Here is a 20,752-nt window from a genome sequence, read left to right as displayed (position 1 = left end):
CTTCCCTATTACGGAGCGAGCTCAGAGCTCATAGACTGATCTTCGGGTAGGACTGAGACCACATCAGCACACAACACACAACAGGAAAGCGAGGCCACAACCCCTCGAGCTACATCCCGTACCTATTTACTGTTAGGTGAACAAGGACCACACATTAAGAGGCTTGCCCATTTGCCTCACCGCTTACCCGGCCCTCTCGATTGTGAGTCGAGCGTGCTAACCACTACACTACGCGGTGTGTGTGTGTGTGTGTGTGTGTGTGTGTGTGTGTGTGTGTGTGTGTGTGTGTGTGTGAACTCGCGCTAAAACTTAAGGTTTCTTTCTTTCCTCTTTGTCTCAGTCGTTCTGCTCTCTTCCCTGTCTCGGCTATCCTGCTCTTATCCTTGACTTGATATCTTTCCTCAATCCGCATCTGCGATTCATAATTTTCTGAGGGTGTAAGTGTCTTTTGTAAGGCCAACTCTTTACTGCGTGCTGGCAATGTGTGGTGTCTTTGGCTCTTCATTTCAAAGTTCACGTAACTCAACGCCTCGAAGTTATTGCTTGAAAAATTATGCCAACCAACACTGAAAATAAGGCCGTGTCTTTAATGTCTCGTGTCATGCAGGAATTCTTGACGTGAGAACATTAGGTTTCAAAATGCTGAGGCGCAGAGGGAAGTGTGTTTTCTCTTCTATCGTGTCTTGTATATCAATTTTTTTGTGTTTTATCATTCTCCAGTATTTCGCAAGACCGTGGGAATTGTGTATATACTGTCGGAGAGGAAGGAAAAACTGCATTCATACACCACGTTCTTGCATGAAATAATATGACAAGAGACGGAAAGAGTTGAGAAATGCTTGTTTTGTTGTGTAAAACATTTCCCAATATCAGTCTGAAGAGAGGTTCTGAATGCGTGGAGGTGTGCGTGTTAGCGTGTGTACCCTTCCTCTGTTTCAGTGAAAAATAGCAAATGTAGACAGAAAAAACAGGAAGGAGTACGTGCTAAATGGTATGTATTTTGATGATGTTGAAAAAGCGTTTAATACAGTATAATAAATAGCGTAGTAAAGGGTTTCTCGATTACTGTGGAAACTAATATTCCAGATGACGAAAAAGTATCTGGAATCACATGCATTTATATGATATTAATACAAATACAGATGATGATAGAGGATTTCAGTTATATGTGAAGCGCTTATATAGTAATGTAAAGCTTCTCGTGGTGTCAATCGAAAATACACAATGTAGACACACACACACACACACACACACACACACACACACACACACACACACACACACACACACACACACACACACACACACACACACACACACACAGAGAGAGAGAGAGAGAGAGAGAGAGAGAGAGAGAATTTTTTTTTAAATCATATACATTCCAATGATAGTTAAGAGGTGTAGGAATAAAATGAGCAGCGTGTATTTATGTGAAGCGTTTCTCGAATTTAATGGGAAATACGTAATCCAGGGGAAAGAGTATGTAGTATTATATCATATTCGTTTCGAGGATGATTATGTAGCATAGCATAAAGTAAGCTGCGAGTATTTCTCCAATATCTGTGGAAAGGTCAAATCCAGAATGGAAAGAGCGTTCATCTTAACGTATAGTAATGTTATTAACCATTTATTAATTACTATTACTATTTAGTATTTACTATTAGATGATTTTATTTATTATCGATTTTAAAGGATAATGACAAAACTAAACAGGATGGAGTACGTGTTGATATTATTGCATATACATTTGCACGATAACAAACAGGTGTGTAGAATAGTGCATGCTATGTGTGACATTCTTGATTTCAGGGAAGAGTAAGTAGTGCAGGGAGGAGAGATATGTGTTAGATAGAGGGAGGAGAGATATGTGTTAAGATGATTGACTGTGTTCCTGTGATAGTCAAAATATACATTGGGTAGCATGTCTGAACTCATTCCGCAGTACTGGTGAGTTAGTCTTGATGAAATCATCCCTTATCAGATATACGAAAATGAGTGTGGATATTATTATGGTGAATGAATAAGTATGTATGATATTTATACCCCTAAAAACAAAATATTAATCTATTTTCTTAAGATTCTTATATATTACCAAGACTAGAATTAAATTGACATATCGAAAGTGCATTGCTATTAAAGGCGGCTTAATCCAGGAAAGGATAGATGGAGGTATAGATAGATGGATAGGGTATTATGATTGAGTGAGTCTAGGTGTAAGGAAAGGATACTGTCTTTACTCGTGTTATCATTGTTGTCATCCTATGTAAGTTGTGGAAAGATGGGAATAGTGTTAACTACATAGATAGCTAAGAGTACTATACTTCGGTGTCAGTAAATAGATGCAGAAAAAGAGTAAACAAAGCAAACTAAAAATATCGTGTTAGTCCATAGCATTTCATTATGACGATGACAGAGCAAATGACAAACATAAAATTCGTAATAATGTGTGATGGTTTTATTGTAATTACTATTCCAACACAGGAAAAAAAAAACGAATGCAGAAAATATTGGTAAAAATATAGCTTTGGGTCATTGAATGCATTGATTTCAGTTAAAAATTATAGAACAGAGAGAGAGGAATGTCAGTTTGTGTGTTATGGGTGGCAGTTGTGCTGGAATGAGGTATTGCAGGATGGAAAATGGAGGTCACAGGGAGCAAAGTGTTAGGTCAGATTCAATTGTGTATCGCAGGTCATATCATACCAACAATGGTCACAATGAGTGTAGGTGCTACTTGTAATGGATCGAAGTGGATTTATTGGTAGTGAGTCACAGTGTGTTTACTAGCAATGGGTCACAAATAGTATACTGTTTATAGATAACGATGAGTACACTATGAATTGACCATAGTGAGTATACTGGAAACAAAAGATTATATTAAGTAAACAAGTGATAAAGAGGTTACAATATACCAGTATTCAGAGGCTATCTAATGTAATAAGTAATCAGAAAATGAATTAAACACTCTCTTTTCTTCTCTCACTGTTTTTTTTTTATTTGAAACGGAATGAATATTATCCCCCTTTTTACTTTTTCTTTTAACTTTGGCTTCTGTCTCTAACATATAAAAAAAAAGATAATAGTGAAGTGCCACAGAAAAAGTATATACTCATAACAAGATGTGGCATTAAATATAGCAATCAGAGACAACGAAAATACATGTATGCGATAGATAATGAAAGACACATAGATTCCAATAATTGATACACAGGAACATTAAGAGCCTCCCTCACCTATTGCCAGTCGAGGAGTAACTGGAAATACTGTGACCTACTTTTCTCACGTGGCTTGCCTCTATATTCGTCTTAAAGGAGGATATGAGGTCACGATATGAACAGTTGTGGTTTCTGTTTGGGATGCCTTTTGTATCCACTTTACTCGTCCTCTACTCGTGTTTTGTGTTTTTTATTACTTCCTTTCGACGTGGCGACTTGCACTGTGTTTGTGCTCCTTTTGTGAGCGCAACGTAAATTAAGTCTGGCTTCTGTTTTGTGTTTATTTAAGTTATTGTTCTCATTTCATTCTTTTTTCAACTATATGTTTTTTGCTTCCCCTCTTAGAGTTCTAATTTCGATAGAAGTGTTTTCCTGTGTTGGTATTTTCATTTCGACAAGAGGAGAAACGTTTCCCAGTGTAATAGGCACCTGTCCTAAAACCGCGACGTTTCGGAACTTTTACCCACTATATTCGATAGGTTGTTGTGGAAGCTTTTGAAGGTTTGCAAAAATTCTTTTATAATTTTATATTAGAGCTTACCTTTGGAAAGTATCCGAGTTTGATTCTATTGTGAGGATACCTGTAGAAAGTATTAAAATTGTTGAAGATATTTTTATATGTTAATGATGATCATTAAGAAAACACCTACGGACACACGATGTACAATGATTATATCGCTGACCTTGGGAAAGAGTTCTGATAGTGAAATAAGGCGCATATTAGCATAGGGCATATAATCTCAACCACAACCAGATGTAGATGATTATAAATATGGCCTCACTTTCCTATCAGCGTGGAGGCGTAACAGATTGGCCGCTGCTGCTTCCCCGAAAAGCCAGGTAGGAAATGTTACCGCTAATGAAACTCACATATCATAAAATTTTAATCAGCGCACCGTTTTTTTTTATGTAGGGAAAAGGGGCAGCCAAGGGCAAAAAAAAAAAAAAAAAGATAGAAAAAAGGCCCACTTCAGTGCTGACTCTCTAGAAAGCATCAGCCAAAATTAGGGAGCAAATGCCTCGATACCTCCCTCTTAAAAGAATACAAGTCGTAGGAAGTCGGAAAATACAGATGCAGGGAGGGAGTTCCAGAAGTTACCAGTGAAAGGTATGAATGATTGAGCGTACTGGTTAACTCTTGCGTTAGAGAGTTGGACAGAATAGGGATGAGAGGAAGAAGAAAGCCTTGTGCAGCGAGGCCGCAGGAGGAGGGAGATATGCAGTTAGCAAGATCAGTAGAACAGTTAGTATGAAAATAGTGATAAAAGATAGAAAGAGATGCAACATTTCGGCGGTGAGAAAGAGGCTGAAGATAGTTAGTCGGAGGAGGGGAGTTGATGAAACGAAAAGCTTTTGATTCCACCCTATCTAGTAAAACTGTGTGACTGGAACCCCCAAACATGCGAAGAGTACTCCATACAGGGCGGATAAGGCCCTTATACAGAGTAAGCAGTTGGAAGAGCGAGAAAAACTGGCGGAGACGCCTCGGAACGCCTAACTTCATAGAAGCTGTTTTAGCAAGAGATGAGATGTAAAGTTTCCAGTTAAGATTATGAGTAAGGGACAGATCAAGGATATTCATTGTGGAAGAGGAGACAGTTGAGTGTCATTGAAGAAGAGGGGATAGTTGTCTGGAAGGTTGTGTTGAGTTGATAGATGGAGGAATTGAGTTTTTGAGGCATTGAAAACTAATAGATTTTCTCTGACCCAGTCGGAAATCTTCGAAAGATTGGAAGTCAGACGTTCTGTGGCGTCCCTGCGTGATCTATTGACTTCCTGAAGGGTTGGTCGTCTCTGAGAGGACGTGGAAAGATGGAAGCTGGTATCATCAGCGTAGGAGTGGATAGGGCAAGAAGTTTGGTTAAGAAAGTCATTTATGAATGATAGAAAGAGAGTGGGTAGGACAGAATTCTGAGGAACTCCACTATTAATAGATTTAGGAGAACAGTGGTCTATAAACTGTGTTTGTGATTCTGCAATATCTTGAGCTAGGTTATTGGCTACATTGCAAAAGTAATCATTAAAATCATTAGCTATTTCCTGATGACGAAAAATAAATCCCCCTTGTATATTAAAAGAAGTGCACATCTTTTCGTCTTAAGATTTCATTAGTACGTTGCCAAGTTTTCCAGTGATTTCCTGCATTGAATATCAAAATGGATTTCACAGTTAACATGTTTCTATATATCCTAAATTCTCTTTTATCCTAAATTCTCATTTATGAATTAAAGGTAATTTTGCCGCAACATTCTGTAATTTATTTCTGTGCTTAATAGCTTTTTAAATTCCTTCAGTAATATATGGTTTATCAATTAATTAAAAAAAAAAAGATCCATATATATATATATCAAAATTTTTTTTAGCATCATCTGTCATTCTATCTTTTCACTTATAGGTACACAAAGGGGATTTGAAAGCAGGTGTTGACTCATTATTGTATAATCTTTTCTTATATATTATACAAAAAATTAGTGAATTATTATTGGGTAGTAAAAAGATGAAAATATTGGGAAATGATCACTAGTTTGGGTGTAAACAATTCCACTTGATTCATAGTTGTGAAAATCATTTATCCATAAGTGATGTATGAGAGTTACTGAGTTTCCAGTGACACTGGTTGGTTTTGTAATAGTAGGAGGAAATGAATGAAAAAGGTAAATTAGTGAAATCGTGAACATTATTCTCATTACTGATTAAAATGTTGTGAAACATACAATGACTGGTCTGTCCTGTTGTTCTCGTTGCTGACCAAGTCTATGTGCACATTTGATTTCCATTTTTGGTAGTTCTGGTTTTCTCTCCAAGAGCTTGCTCACCTCCTCCGTTGTTTTCTTTCATGTTTCCCAAGGATGTTCTGGCAGACCAATAATTAGGCAGTTATTGCATCGGCTATAGTCCTCCAGGAATACTCACTTCTCTTCCAATTTCTTTATCTTCTCTTTCTTGGCGAGTAGATCGTCGGTCCTTGGCGTCCCGTTTTTTGTCCCGTTTCAGTTGGTTCACTTCTCCCACAATTAGTCGATTTCACTCTGAGTAAACTCTAGGCTCCTCGTCAAGATGTTATTTTTTTTTACATGATTTAATCCTTTATTTTACTTCCTATGCATTTCTGACCATGACAGTCAAGTAAAGTGTTCAGGACGTCAATGTCCATCTTGGTTTGAAAAACACCAAGACAGATTGTGTATGTTTAGAGCGGTCTATGATACTCGTATGACCAAAGGCTGGAACGTCTAGACAGGACGACTGCTTGGCTAGGACTGAACTCGACTGAGACACACACACACACACACACACACACACACACACACACACACACACACACACACACACACACACACACAGATAGATAGATAGATAGATAGATAGATAGTTTATTGACCACAGTATGCCATTACATGTAGGAATTATTATAAAATTATTCATAATATAGATCATAGTTGATCAATACATTATTCAAAACAAAACAAAAAAATACCCTAAGAAAGTATAAACTGTAGTCCACAAATCGCAAACTGAACTTAGAATCAAGCTACTGCTAAAACACACACAAAGAGAGGTTATACTCAAATGTTTTTTATCTTCATATACAAAACTATATAGAAGTATTAAACTTCATCTGCAAGCTAAAAGACAACTAACTAAAAAAACAAGAGATATAATATCACACAAACGGTAATATAAAAGCAATAAAACAAAGTTTAATAGATACATTTACAGAACTAAAACGAATAACATATCAAAACGCGAAACATTAAAAGCTTAACATCTACTAAAACTTTAAAAATAAAAGCACGACACCGGTGACATACATTTTGCAAATATCTTTCTAATATAACTCCACATTGTTAGCATATGTATATAGGTACATATTACTTGTATCGACTAAGGATTTCATTAATTATCTTACATGAGTTCTCATTATCATAATGTCCATCAAATAGAGCTTCCATGCAGCTCAGACCATACATCTGTCTCACATTACTGGAAATATTGCAGTCCTCTATCACATGACGTTCGGTTTGTATAGCACCACAGGTACACAAGCGTTCCTCTACTGGCAATCGACCGCGTCCCCGTCTATTCCACCGACCACTCTCAATAGCCAAACTATGTCCTGACACACGGAGACGGGTGAAAGATATTCTTAACAAGTCATTCACCGTGTGGCGCTCCTTATACACACTGTGTACTGCAAATGTTGGATTCATGGTGCGGTATGCTGCATATCGGGAACCCATACATACACACACACATACACCCCGGTCCTCTGGCTTCACAAGCCAGAGGACCGTTCATTCCCAGCCGGGTGGAGATATTCGGGTGTGTCTCCTTTCACGTTTAACCCCTGTTCACCTAGCAGTGAGTAGGTACGGGATGTAAATCGAGGAGTTGTGACCTTTTGTCCCGGTGTGGTGGTGTGCCTGGTCTCAGGCCTATCCAAAGATCGGAAATAATGAGCTCTGAGCTCGTTCCATAGGGTAACGTTTGGCTGTTTCGTCAGAGACTGCAGCAGATCAAACAGTGAACACACACGCACAGACACACACACACACACACACACACACACACACACACACACACACACACACACACACAGAGAGAGAGAGAGAGAGAGAGAGAGAGAGAGAGAGAGAGAGAGAGAGAGAGAGAGAGAGAGAGAGAGAATATGTATTGAATGAGATTTTAAATGTCAACAGTAGAGCCATAAAATGGAATCTAAAGGTAATGAAATGAGATGAACTTGAGGAGCAAGAAGAGGAGGAGGATAGTAAAACTGGTTGTAATCTCCCAAGGATCGTAAGGAAGAATATAGTCGTCCGTTAAAATTAAATTCAGGAAATGTGTGTGGGTGAGTGTGTGTGGGCGAGTGGATGCGAGTGTGGGTGGGTGTGTGGGTGGGTGTGGGTAAAGGTATAGATGAAGTATTAGAATGATGGATGACGTAGTTTTATTCTTGCTAGTTGTTTCTTTATATATATATATATATATATATATATATATATATATATATATATATATATATATATATATATATATATATATGTATATATATCAAAAACTTGGGCAAGGGAAGATAGAAAGAAAGAAAATAAAAGGTCCACTAAGATACAGATCCTAAATAAAAGGTACGAAAAGCTTACCTAAAATTGAAGGAAAAGCGACATGGAACCTCTTTGAAATTGCTCGTCTTAGATATGGGAAATACAGGTTTTTAATTTCACCGTCATATCTTTAATAATGTGTATGTGTGTGTGTGTGTGTGTGTGTGTGTGTGTGTGTGTGTGTGTGTGTGTGTGGGTGTGTGTCGGTGGATGTTGCTTTCCTAGAGCCATGAATGTCAGGAAGGGTATTTCCATTTTGTGATGTGTACTGCCGAGTTTCATTTCCACCAACCTTGGTTTTAACGTTTAATCTGCACTGTGAATTGATGCTGCAGTTTTACAAGTTGTCAGCACCTCAGATATTAGTATGTTCAACTCCCGCTCCTGGCAGCGAGTTGTGTAAGGTTAGTCGTTACTTTTTTCGCATTGCTTCGAGACGAAACTCAAGTGATTATAGAAAAAAATACACTAAAACCTTGTCTGCAGTGTGTGTGTGCGTGTGTGTGTGTGTGTGTGTGTGTGTGTGTGTGTGTGTGTGTGTGTGTGTGTGTGTGTTTGCTTGTGTGTGTGTGTGTAATTCACTGTTTGATCTGCTGCAGTCTCTGACGAGACAGCCAGACGTTACCCTACGGAACGAGCTCAGAGCTCATTATTTCCGATCTTCGGATAGGCCTGAGACCAGGCACACACCACACACCGGGACAACAAGGTCACAACTCCTCGATCTACATCCCGTATCTACTCACTGCTAGGTGAACAGGGGCTACACGTGAAAGGAGACACACCCAAATATCTCCACCCGGCCGGGGAATCGAACCCCGGTCATCTGGCTTGTGAAGCCAGCGATCTAACCACTGTGTGTGTGTGTGTGTGTGTGTGTGTGTGTGTGATTGTGTTTCATTGTTATAACCGCATAGTCCTCATGGCTGTGATTGCATTAGGGTGCTTTGTGAAACTTAATTTGTAATGATTTTGTTTTCACGACCAACGAAGCAATTAATTTGATTATCTTTGTATTGCCATCGCACTTCAGTTTTACAACCTCACTTACTATTTTTGAAATAATGAATACTTGAGCAACAAAGCGATTAATTTTGTGAATGTTAATGTAAAGATGATACTTTTTCCTTATATACGATGAAAATGTTGAATTCACTACAAAGATTCTTTCCGGAAATGTTACCGGGATTGACTGTTGTTATATGCAGTGGTAGATTTGCAGTATCAAAATTAATAATTCAGTTAAGGTCAAAAAAAGTTTTCTCACTGAGTAATTGGAATCAAACAAGTTTCTGAGTAGGACAAGCAGTACTTTCTTTTAATCCTATCACGCCATATGATAATAATTTAGCTCCGGTTGGAAGGTTAAATGTACTTTGTTGTTTCTTTCCTTGTGATGGAATAGCTAAAGGAACGTTTCATCCGTATGTGATTAAAAGGTCTTGTAGTTTTCTCAAAAAAGTCTGTGAATATCTTTGCTCTTCCTCGACTTGCCAAAGGACTGTCACAAATTCAACGCTAAAGTTCTCATCAGGGAGCGTGCTGAGTCTCGCGGCTTTGCTGAGCTGACTGGGCTGTGCGATAGCGGCTCTGTTTCCCATGTGCCTTGCTGTCACACTTGCTAAATGAGCCAACCAGGGATTAATTAGATCTGCACCGGTGAGGATTAATGAGGCGAGGTGAAGGCTAAGTTAAGCCTTTCGCCAGACTTAGGTGATGAGGATTAGGGGCGTCGTGGGGTGGGGGTTTGGGAGAGGTAGTGATACTCTGTGGGGAAAACCTGCATCTCGCTATGCCAGTTGAATTTTGTAATTGAAAAGATTTGAGCTGACTTTCCAATGGCCAACGAGGAAATTGAATTTGCAGACATTTGCCCCATCCAAGTCGAGTAATGTTGTGCTTCCACCTTAACTTGACGCGGCGGGCAGGTGAGGAGAGGGTGGCTCCAGTAAAAGAATTAGGTGTGTAGCGACTGCCTCATTTATCTCTGCTAAAGATGGATTCCTGTGTTTCCTGAGCTCTGATAACAACACTTTGGTCTGTGCTAGGCCGTGAAATTGCTCTGCTTGCTAATGGCTTAGATTTGGCTATGTTTCATTTTGAAAGTTCCGCATCACGCATCACGCGCCACGCTAAGAGGAGAGTGGAGGTAGTGGGACGGCTACTTTAGATGAGGAGGTTGAATGTCTCACGCTGAGTCACGTCAAGGACTAGCCCTCTGCACGTCATCGACTAGATTACTTGCACATATATACATAGGTCATTCATCTTATAATTTAATGGTAGAATTTAATGGGTCTTAAAGCCCTGCTCTGTAAATTTAATACTTGACCCTACCGCCATAATCTTGCTCCCTGCCACATTATAAAGAACACAATGTTTCTTAATGGTGCCACTGTATTACATGCCGTCACCTTCACATTCCTCCTCTCTGTCGCTGTATGAAGGGAGCAATGTGTCTTTATGGCGCCAACCCCCCTTGATGAAGACTATCTATCCTATTTACATTTTATTATCATTAAACTAGGAGGAAAAAAAGTGCGCCCCTTCACTGAGGAAAGGGAGGAGATATGGCGGCTTCTGATAAGTAGAAGCTGTTCATCTTTGGCCATTTATCATAAAGCGTAATCGAGAAGGGAAAGAGCGGTGACAGGCAAGAGGCTGCCAAGGTGGAGATAGGCCTGCTAATGAATTAGTCCAAGCGCTCGTTGAATTACATTTAAACTGCTTCCAAACGCTCGTTGCCTTACATTTACACCTGGTAGGCTACGAATCAAGTCGCAAAATCTTCAGACGAACTAACCTAACCTATCCTACCTTAGCTGCACCTTTCATTCACACATCACAGCGTCCGAACCAAGTCACCGAAGTTCTTAACGTAGCTTAATTTTGCACTTATATATCGGAGCGCCCGAAGCAAGGCACTTAAGTCCTCGCGTGTTCTGCTGGCGAAAAATAAGCACTTAAACCACGAAAAACTGCAAAAAGCCAGCTTATATGTAGCAGTCATAATGTTAAAAAAAAAAAAAACTCATGCTTTCCTTTTCACTTACCATCAAGCCGAGCATAGTTACAGAGTTGTTGAGCCTCGTGTGGATAAGTAACTCTTACCAGATTTCTCTTTTGGCCTTGGATGTGAGTGCGTTGAATGTGGAGTGAGGGTAGCGTTGAGGGAGAGGCGGAATGGCTGCAGTTGCGGGGTTTACTTACATGCTGTGTTCGCGTGAGTGAAGGTGCAGTCTCGCAACACTTCCAAGAAACACTCTTCCTCTGGTTTTCTCCTTATTTTTCTTTCTCATGAAGACTCGACGGTTTTGTGCCGGATACGCATTGGTATTCTGTTTTGAGGTTTTTTTTTTCAGTGGAATTACAACATTTTTATCTATCTAAGCACTTAGTATGCAATTTTCTTTTATCTGATACCGTAATCTTCTGTTGAAATTCAAGTATAGCATCAATAGAAAATTACTGAACATATGTTGTTTTCTGTAACGTATCTTCTACCTTTCCAAATGTTCTTTTTCCTTCTTTCTTGCCTTCCTTCCTTTCTTTCTTTTTGCCTATTTCCCATTCAAGAGAAACAGTATTTTGTACACTTCTTTCTTTCTTAATTTACGTTCTTCCTTCCTCCCTCTTTTACGTGTTATCTCTTTTGCAACAGAATCTTTCCTCCATACACATTCCTCCCATCTTACCAACCTTCTTTTCGACCATCCTTCTCTCCGTTCTTTCCGTTTTCCTTCACTTCCCTTTTTCATCATTCCTTCCTTCCTTCATTTTCTAAATTTTCTTCTATCCCTCCTGGCTTCGTTCTTTTCTTTCTTTATTTAGAATTTCCTCTTTTTCCTTTCATCCTCCTCCCCTTCTTGTACTTTCAACACAACACGACACGACGCAACACAACGTATATTCCTTCCCTTTTCCTTCACGTTCCTTCCTCCATCATCCTCTCCCTCCCTCTCTCTCGGAAAATCAACACACCTACACGCTCGTCACTGCTCCTTTCTTATCCTCCCTGCAGCAGAGAAGCCTTACTGTCGTTCCCGCTTCCCGATTCTGCTCCTCGCTTCTACTTGTACACAGGTGGACAGATGATTATCTTTCCGCCGGTAGATCAATAGGAAAATGTGTCGTCCATCCTCCTGCTGTGGTTCCCTGAAATTGAAGACGTGACTAATTGGCTGTAGGAGGAAATTGGAGAGGAGAGTATCTTGGCTAACAATCCTATTCCTCTGATTTCGTTCTTTTTTCTCCCTCCACCAGGGTAGCAGAGAGAGAGAGAGAGAGAGAGAGAGAGAGAGAGAGAGAGAGAGAGAGAGAGAGAGAGAGAGAGAGAGAGAGAGAGAGAGAGAGAGAGAGAGAGAGAGAGAGAGAGAGAGAGAGAGAGAGAGAGAGAGAGAGAGAGAGAGAGAGAGAGAGAGAGAGAGAGAGAGAGAGAGAAGCTTGAGACGGAAAAATAAGGTGTAATATAGGAGGAAAAAATCAGTGAGATGTGAGTATAGTTGGATAAGTATCAAGTTTTCATCTGGTTATATGCGTTGACGTATTAGTAGCTCGGATTTATATTGCTTATTCAAATAAGTATTGGGGTTTTGGTGTTTGGTGTTAGGTATTTATGTTTGGAGACTTTTTCTTTCTTTAATTTTTACTAGCAGCGTAGAAAAGAAATGAGGAGTTTGAGAAGGAGGAGGAGGAGAGAGAGGAATAAGAAGAGTGTTATTTCTGATAATGTGTATACTGTGTTCAACTACTTCACCATCAAGGCAATGGCAAATCTTATCATACAGTTAAAGGTGATATGCGAATTGTACTGTGCCCTCACTACTACTACTACTACTACTACTACTACTACTACTACTACTACTACTACTACTACTACTGTCATTATTACTATTATTTTATTATTATTACTTTATCATTATTATTTTTTTATTATTATTATCATTATTATTATTATTATTATTATTATTATTATTATTATTATTATTATCATTATAATCAATATTAGTATTATTATTACTATCATTATCATTATTACTATTATTGTTATTGTTATTATCATTGTCGTGTCTGTAAGTTGCACGATCTTATTGCGTCCCTAATCTTAAAGACTGCTTTGTGGTTTCAAGGGAACGCCTCTGAGTTTTTTTTTATAAACTTTACTTAATTACAAACATTTACACTTTACGACCCTTACGACAACAAAGAAAACCACGAAAACCACGTAATTTTAATCACTCTCTTTACTCAAGGTCTACTTTCAAATGCCTCAGATTTTGCCACATTATATCTTGAACTCAAATTCATTACACACACAATAACTTCATTGATAACAACATTTCTCTCTTCACTTAAACTTCTTCTAATGTTCCAGATTTCTTCACAATGTTCCCGTTATCCAACTCAAATCACGCAATTTAAATTCAAAGATAAGATACATCCTAACACATCCTACAATTTACCTTCCAATAAAAACAACACCCTACACAACCTACACATAACCATTTTTCCTTTATCAAAATATGACACCAACATTTTCTGTGACTGCATTACAACTGTCTGGCTACACTTACTGGTCTTGAGATAGGCGCGGTGCGCCCATTTTGACAGCTCTGTCTTGCTGTCGTCTCTAGCCTTCTCGGCGCTCTTGGCTTCTGTCTCCCTCTCTCTCGCTCTCTCACTCTCTGTCTCTTACACCTCCTAATATACACGCGTTACTTGACTTCTCGTCCATATCATTTTACTTTCGGCGACCTCTGATTACTACCAGATTTGGGGAGAAGGTTCCAGAAGCTTCTTCTTGTAATCTACTGCTCTTCTCCGGCAGTGTTTGTCTTGTCATGACTCGCCGCCTCTTGTTGTTCTCCTCGGTGGTCACGGGACTTCTTATCTATCAGATTTGTGATAGCGTCTTATAATCTTGGTACCTGCTTTCGTGTCTCTCATGTTTCTTCATTTATTATTTTCCTTCTTGCTTCCATTTTCATCTCTTCATTCTTGCTATCTTCTTTCTTACGTATTTCATTTCTTCTCGATTTCCATGTCACAACATCATTACTACAATCTTAATGTTGTTATTGCTGTTATAGGAATAGTAGTGGTGGTCATCATCAGTATTCTCGTCATTGATTTTCATATTTCCAAACAAATGAGTAAAAACGATAAGAACCCACCACCACCACCACCACCACCACCACCACTACCAACCATCACCACTACCACCACCACCACCATCACCATTACATCCCACACGTATCCCACTCTGCAGGGAAATCACTACAATGTTACAACTTTTACACTGCTGCTTATGGCTCAGTTGGAATGGAGTCAGACGGGCAGTAATGAGTAGCTTGATGACGCGACGACCAGCGGGATGTAGGGCGCCGCCACACAGCAGACCACTGACCTGGAAACATTAACATTAGTATTAGCACATTACACACTGGGTGGCGTGGTGAGAGAGAGAGAGAGAGAGAGAGAGAGAGAGAGAGAGAGAGAGAGAGAGAGAGAGAGAGAGAGAGAGAGAGAGAGAGAGAGAGAGAGAGAGAGAGAGAGAAGGGAAGAGAAGAGAAGAGAGATTAATATGGTGTAATATGGCTTCTACTATCAGGAGTCGCAGTAGTATGTGGTGAAACTAATAGTGGGCTGGAGATGGATGTCGTGGGTGGCAGCATATTGGAATGGGCGTGATTGACAACAGATAAGATTGTATAAGGGAGAGATAGGATGGGATATTGTCTCGCGCTCGGCTGGGGCTTGAGGGTGACTTTAGGCATATATGTGTGTATGTACTATGTAGTGTTGGATAGGGAGTAATAATGAATGGGGAAGGGAATGGAAGACAGTAATAGTGTTTGGAGGTGGCGATGGGAGGTTGTGTTATTGTGTAGTGACAGTTGTGCTGAAAATGATGGTGATAGATGAGGAAAATAATGAAGCTTCACGAATGTAATGGTGATGGTAAATGATGATGGTCAGCGTTGATGTGTTTATTATAAATGAATATGATGTTTGTAATTATGAAAAAAAAATGTATAGAGTTCATTATCATTTCGAAAACTAGTGGCATAAGATGAACCTAATTTTGATAGCTTCAAAAATGGTGGCTGAGCGCAGATGCGTTGTCAGTGAGCAAATATGATTATCGTATATATGAAAAATAGTGATTACATGCATGGCTGTGATGATGATACGAATATATAAAGGTATTGGATTGTGGGAGACACAGTGGGGCGTATAATCAGTCCTAAATACTCTTGGATCAAGCTGTGTCTGCAAACCCGTAACGATACGTGAACCGGATGAAGGTGGATTGTGAAGTCAGAAGCCACCTTACATCTAGGGATTGTACGGACCTTTCATGCCTCCCAGCAGTTACACGAGAGCTTTACACATATATAGACAGGCATCACTGCCGGTCTCACCATATCTCTTTGGAGCATCCCGGCGGCTAAGCCTGTGATTGTCTGGCTTTGCTCTTGCTAGTTCTCTGCTATGTCCCGTATGTTAAGGGAGCAAAGATGATAAGGTGGTGTTTGTTGTAGGAAAGATGCTTTGAAACTTTCATTTGTTTATTGATTCTTGTTTTAGTGGTAAAGGTCTAAGTTTAGATGAAAAAAAAATAAAGTGAAACGAACTGTGATGATGACCATATATATATATATATATATATATATATATATATATATATATATATATATATATATATATATATATATATATATATATATATATATATATATATATATATATATATATATATATATATATATATATATATATATATATATATATATATATATATATATATATATATATATATATATATATATATATATATATATATATATATATATATATATATATATATATATATATATATATATATATAATTTGTATCTTGAAAATTAAAAATGCCCATATGATTCTATATCTATAAATCACCAATAATATCAAGAGTAGGTATGGCACAGTCTGTCGGGCCGAGGCTCCCTTGCAGATGATTGAGTTTTCTATTCGTAAGTCGCCTTATGAAAGTTTCGTAATGAGATAAATTGTTGACATACCTACCATCTGTCTAAATATTGGCTGGCATTCAATATTTTTTATCCACCAATTTAAGAATAAAATAATCAATTATAATAACAAGAACTTTATTGCCTCAAGAGAATGCTGCGAGTTTTGCATTAGGTAGAGGCAGAGCTCCACCTCCACCTCCTTCAGCCAGTCAGCCTGTCTCGGGATAAAATAAATTGGCGGAAAGATGAATAATCGTCATCTCTCGGCGCACAATGGCTTCGAGTATTGCCGTACCATTTCCAAAACGAGAAAAGGCAAAGTGCCACGCTTATTTTAGCAGGAGAGAGACGAGTGCACGGCGAGTCATTGGTGAGCTTGCAGTGAAGTGCCGCGGCTCAGTGATAAAATGTCTCAACATAATCTAACCTTACCAACAATCCAATGATAAACTTTTCTTATCTAACATAAAATCATCTGAAATATTGACGTCATATTCAGATTCTATGTAAATTCTATCCTAACTTGAAAGCATAAATACCAAGTGAAATATTCTCCCAACCTATCTTGACTTAACCTTGCCTCTATGTATATTTCATTTCAACTTTCACGATAAATATGTATTCAATGATAATTTTCATTACCTCACGAAACTCAACATATCCTGAAGTACTGACGCAATTGTAATCATGTTTCTGTGTAACTCTACCTTAACTTCAACAAAAAAATAACATATAGCTAATATTTTCTCTTGGCATAGCCTTGTCTAATAACTAAAAAGAACAACGTAATCTAAGCTTACATTGAAACAGAAAAGCGTAAGGTAAGCTGCAAGGAGCCAGCAGGCCTACACGTTGCCAGCCCTATATCCATATCGACCTCCACATCATCCCTATCCATAAATCTGTCAACTTTTAAAGCCCCGTATTGGCTCCATACTAACATTGCCTAACATAATTAATCATAGAAGGGAATCCAGGAAGAAACGTTCTTTAAAGATTGCGTAGAAAATAACAGTGTATACATGTTGCCTGATGAACGTACGAGTATTCCCCTCTCTCTCTCTCTCTCTCTCTCTCTCTCTCTCTCTCTCTCTCTCTCTCTCTCTCTCTCTCTTTTGCATCCTTGATCAGTTTCATTCCACGCCCTCCCTTAATGAGATGTGAGAAAGATTTGTTGATAAGAGGAAAGCAAATAAAAATAATGACGTGTTTTCATTAAAATACTTTTGTCTAGAAGAAATTTCTTCATGTTATGAGAGAGAGAGAGAGAGAGAGAGAGAGAGAGAGAGAGAGAGAGAGAGAGAGAGAGAGAGAGAGAGAGAGAGAGAGAGAGAGAGAGAGAGAGAGAGAGAGAGAGAGAGAGAGAGAGAGAGAGAGAGAGAGAGAGAGAGAGAGAGAGAGAGAGAGAGAAGGGCTTGGTGATGAGGAGATGAGGGAGCAAGAGAGGATGAGAGAGTGAATAGTTGAGAAGGGAGTCGTGAGTTGCATTTCAGGAAAACAGGAGTTCAAGTTCCCTCGTCAGAGTTTAGCGTGCGTGGCACCTATGTGCCCTCTGCCTGACCCTCGGTGCCTCCTCTGCATGCATCACTAAGCCGTGCCTGTATCGTGATCTCCTCTGTTCCTCGTTATTGCACCTCTTCTCTCTGTTAGTGTTCAGGGTAAAGACTTTTGAGTGTCGTTAGAGTTTTGATGTGAAATTATATATATATATATATATATATATATATATATATATATATATATATATATATATATATATATATATATATATATATATATATATATATATATATATATATATATATATATATATATATATATATATATATATATATATATATATATATATATATATATATATATATATATATCTCTCTCTCTCTCTCTCTCTCTCTCTCTCTCTCTCTCTCTCTCTCTCTCTCTCTCTCTCTCTCTCTCTCTCTCTCTCTCTCTCTCTCTCTCTTTCAATACGTGCGTCCCATCGTTTGCTTCCTCTGACCATGTTTCATTATTTCGTTGGTTTTCAAACAAGCAGAAGATTTGGCTCAATACTAGTACACGCACAAGGGCTCGTAAAATATCTCTAGGAATTGCATGTTGTGGAGGGTCAGTGTCTCTTCGCCGGCCTCCACTCATATCCGGGTGAAGGACATGATCGAAAAGTCCATAGTCAGTGTATTGGGTGTCTGAGCTGCTGGACGTTGGGACAATATTATTTTTTCGCCTCACGTCTCTTCTCCTCTTGCTTCAATCACCTTCTTCCCTCCCTCTCTTCCTTCCTTTCCCGCGCAGTGCTCGCCTCTCCATCATCATCGTTTATGTCATCGTTTACTCGATCATGCTCCCGTCTCCTCGCCCGCGTCTCAGCCTTAGTCTAGCAAGCACGCCAGGCACGAATTTTCTCAGGTAGTCAATATTTTCTTAAGAGACGAATTCAAGAAACCCTGGTACGGCGTTCAGGTAGTGGGATCAGAAAGTCTGGAGACTTGCATTTTTTTTTTCTATGTAAGAGTGGGAAAAGCTGGCTAAGGGCAATATTAAACGGGGGGAAAAAAAAAGGGCCACTTAGTTACCAGTCCCTTGCAGGTCCGAAAGAGTTGGTATATAAAAAGAGACAAGTGTCTTGAAATCTCCTTAAATTGTCAAGTCATAGAAAGATGGAAATACAGGAACAGGTAGGGATTTCTAGAGTTTACCAGAGAAAGGTATGAATGATTGAGAGTATTGGTTAACTCTTGCATTAGGGAGTTGGCACAAGGCTTTGATCTCCAAACTACCCTCCTATGGTTTCTATCCTTCGTTCTAGAACTTCATCTCAAGTTTTCTTTCTTATTGTTCTATTGATGTTGTGGTCACTATTCTTTTCCTAAATCTATTAAAAACGATCTTCCTCATGGTTCTGTTATGTCATCGACTCTTATCATTCATCAATGACATTCTAAAGGAAACTTGTTATCATGTCCATTTATACACTGATGATACCACTCTACACTTTTGAACGATTTTTTTTCAGAGACGACCAACCCTTGAAGAAGTAAACAGATCACACAGAACGCGTGACTTCTGATCTCTCTAAAATTTCTGATATCAACAGAGAAAAATTAGCATTGTTCATCGTCTCAAAAAAAAAAATCTTTATTTTTCAACTAGACACAAACTTCCAAATAACTATTCCCTCTTCTTTTCTATACTAAATATCTTCAGCTTGTTCTTTACGTACTCTAAACTGGAAACTTCACATCTCTTCTCTAGTCAAAACCGCTTCTATTAAGTTAGACGTTCTGTGTCATCTCTGCCAGTTTAACTTACTCAATTGCTAACTTGGTACTGGGGTCCCATCCGCCCATTTCTGGAGTATTTTTCACATGATATATAGGGAGTTCCCAGTCATTCAGCTCAGCTAGATATAGCGGAATTAATTGTTTATTGTCATATGAACTCTTCTCCTCGTACTGTATGTCTTCATCCTCTTTCTAACGGTCGAAATGTTGCAAATCTTCGACCACTATTTCCATACCAACTACTCTTCTGCTCTTGGTGACTGCATGCTTGCCCTCCTTCCGCGGCCTGGATAAACAACTCTTTCTTCTTTCTCTTACCCCAATTCTTTCCACTTCTTCAAGGCAAGAATTAACCACTGTTCTGAAACATTCTTCTATTTCCCTTGTAAATTCTAGAACTCCCTACCTAGCTTTGTATATCTATCTACCTATGAACTAAGTTAATTTATGAGAGAGGTTTCGAGACATTTATCCCATTTTTTGGAGTAACTCTGTTGTTCCATTTCAGGAACCGGCACCTCAATTGGTCTTTTATAAACGTTTTTGTTTCCCTTGACAAACTTTCCTTATGAAATAATGATAAAAAAAAGAAACATGCTAGGTGAAGGAGACCAGTTGGCAGACTTTGATTAAGAACTTTTTTTAAAGTTAGGCTATTTGACTGAACTCTGTCCCGCCACCTTCCTTAGACGCCCGGTCTTCCAAAGTTGGACGTCTGGCTAAGCTGATTTTCTTTTCTTTGGAGAAAATTTGTCGAAACTTTAATTAAGAAGACTGAGGGTCACCACTTTACAGAAATTGACGTGAAAGTTTTGTGTGTGTGTGTGTGTGTGTGTGTGTGTGTGTGTGTGTGTGTGTGTGTGTCTGTTCACCTCGGTCGCCTGCTGGTCACCCAGCCAGTCTTCCCCATTACGGAGCGAGCTCAGAGCTCATAGACCGATCTTCGGGTAGGACTGAGACCACATCACACAACACACACCGGGAAAGCGAGGCCACAGCCCCTCGAGTTACATGCCGTACCTATTTACTGCTAGGTGAACAGGGGCCACACATTAAGAGGCTTGCCCATTTGCCTCGCCGCTTACTGGGACTCGTGTGTGTGTGTGTGTGTGTGTGTGTGTGTGTGTGTGTGT

The 20,752-nt window shown here is 39.0% G+C and overlaps 1 protein-coding gene and 1 long non-coding RNA gene across 2 annotated transcripts in view; one reads left to right on the top strand and one right to left on the bottom strand.

The window, feature by feature from the left end:
* LOC123515961 (gonadotropin-releasing hormone receptor-like) overlaps window positions 1–20,752 on the top strand; it is a 485,178-nt gene that overhangs the window by 214,721 nt on the left and 249,705 nt on the right. The window lies entirely within an intron of this gene.
* On the bottom strand, window positions 12,118–14,008 carry LOC123515962. The gene is made up of 2 exons (XR_006678030.1): window positions 13,894–14,008; window positions 12,118–12,475 (listed from the first exon to the last, which is right to left on the bottom strand). It is a non-coding gene; the product is annotated as an uncharacterized LOC123515962 (long non-coding RNA).

The sequence above is a fragment of the Portunus trituberculatus genome, chromosome 40, assembly GCF_017591435.1.
Source record: "Portunus trituberculatus isolate SZX2019 chromosome 40, ASM1759143v1, whole genome shotgun sequence".
In the NCBI taxonomy this organism is placed as follows: domain Eukaryota; kingdom Metazoa; phylum Arthropoda; class Malacostraca; order Decapoda; family Portunidae; genus Portunus; species Portunus trituberculatus.
This window is presented reverse-complemented; position numbering and strand designations above follow the sequence as displayed.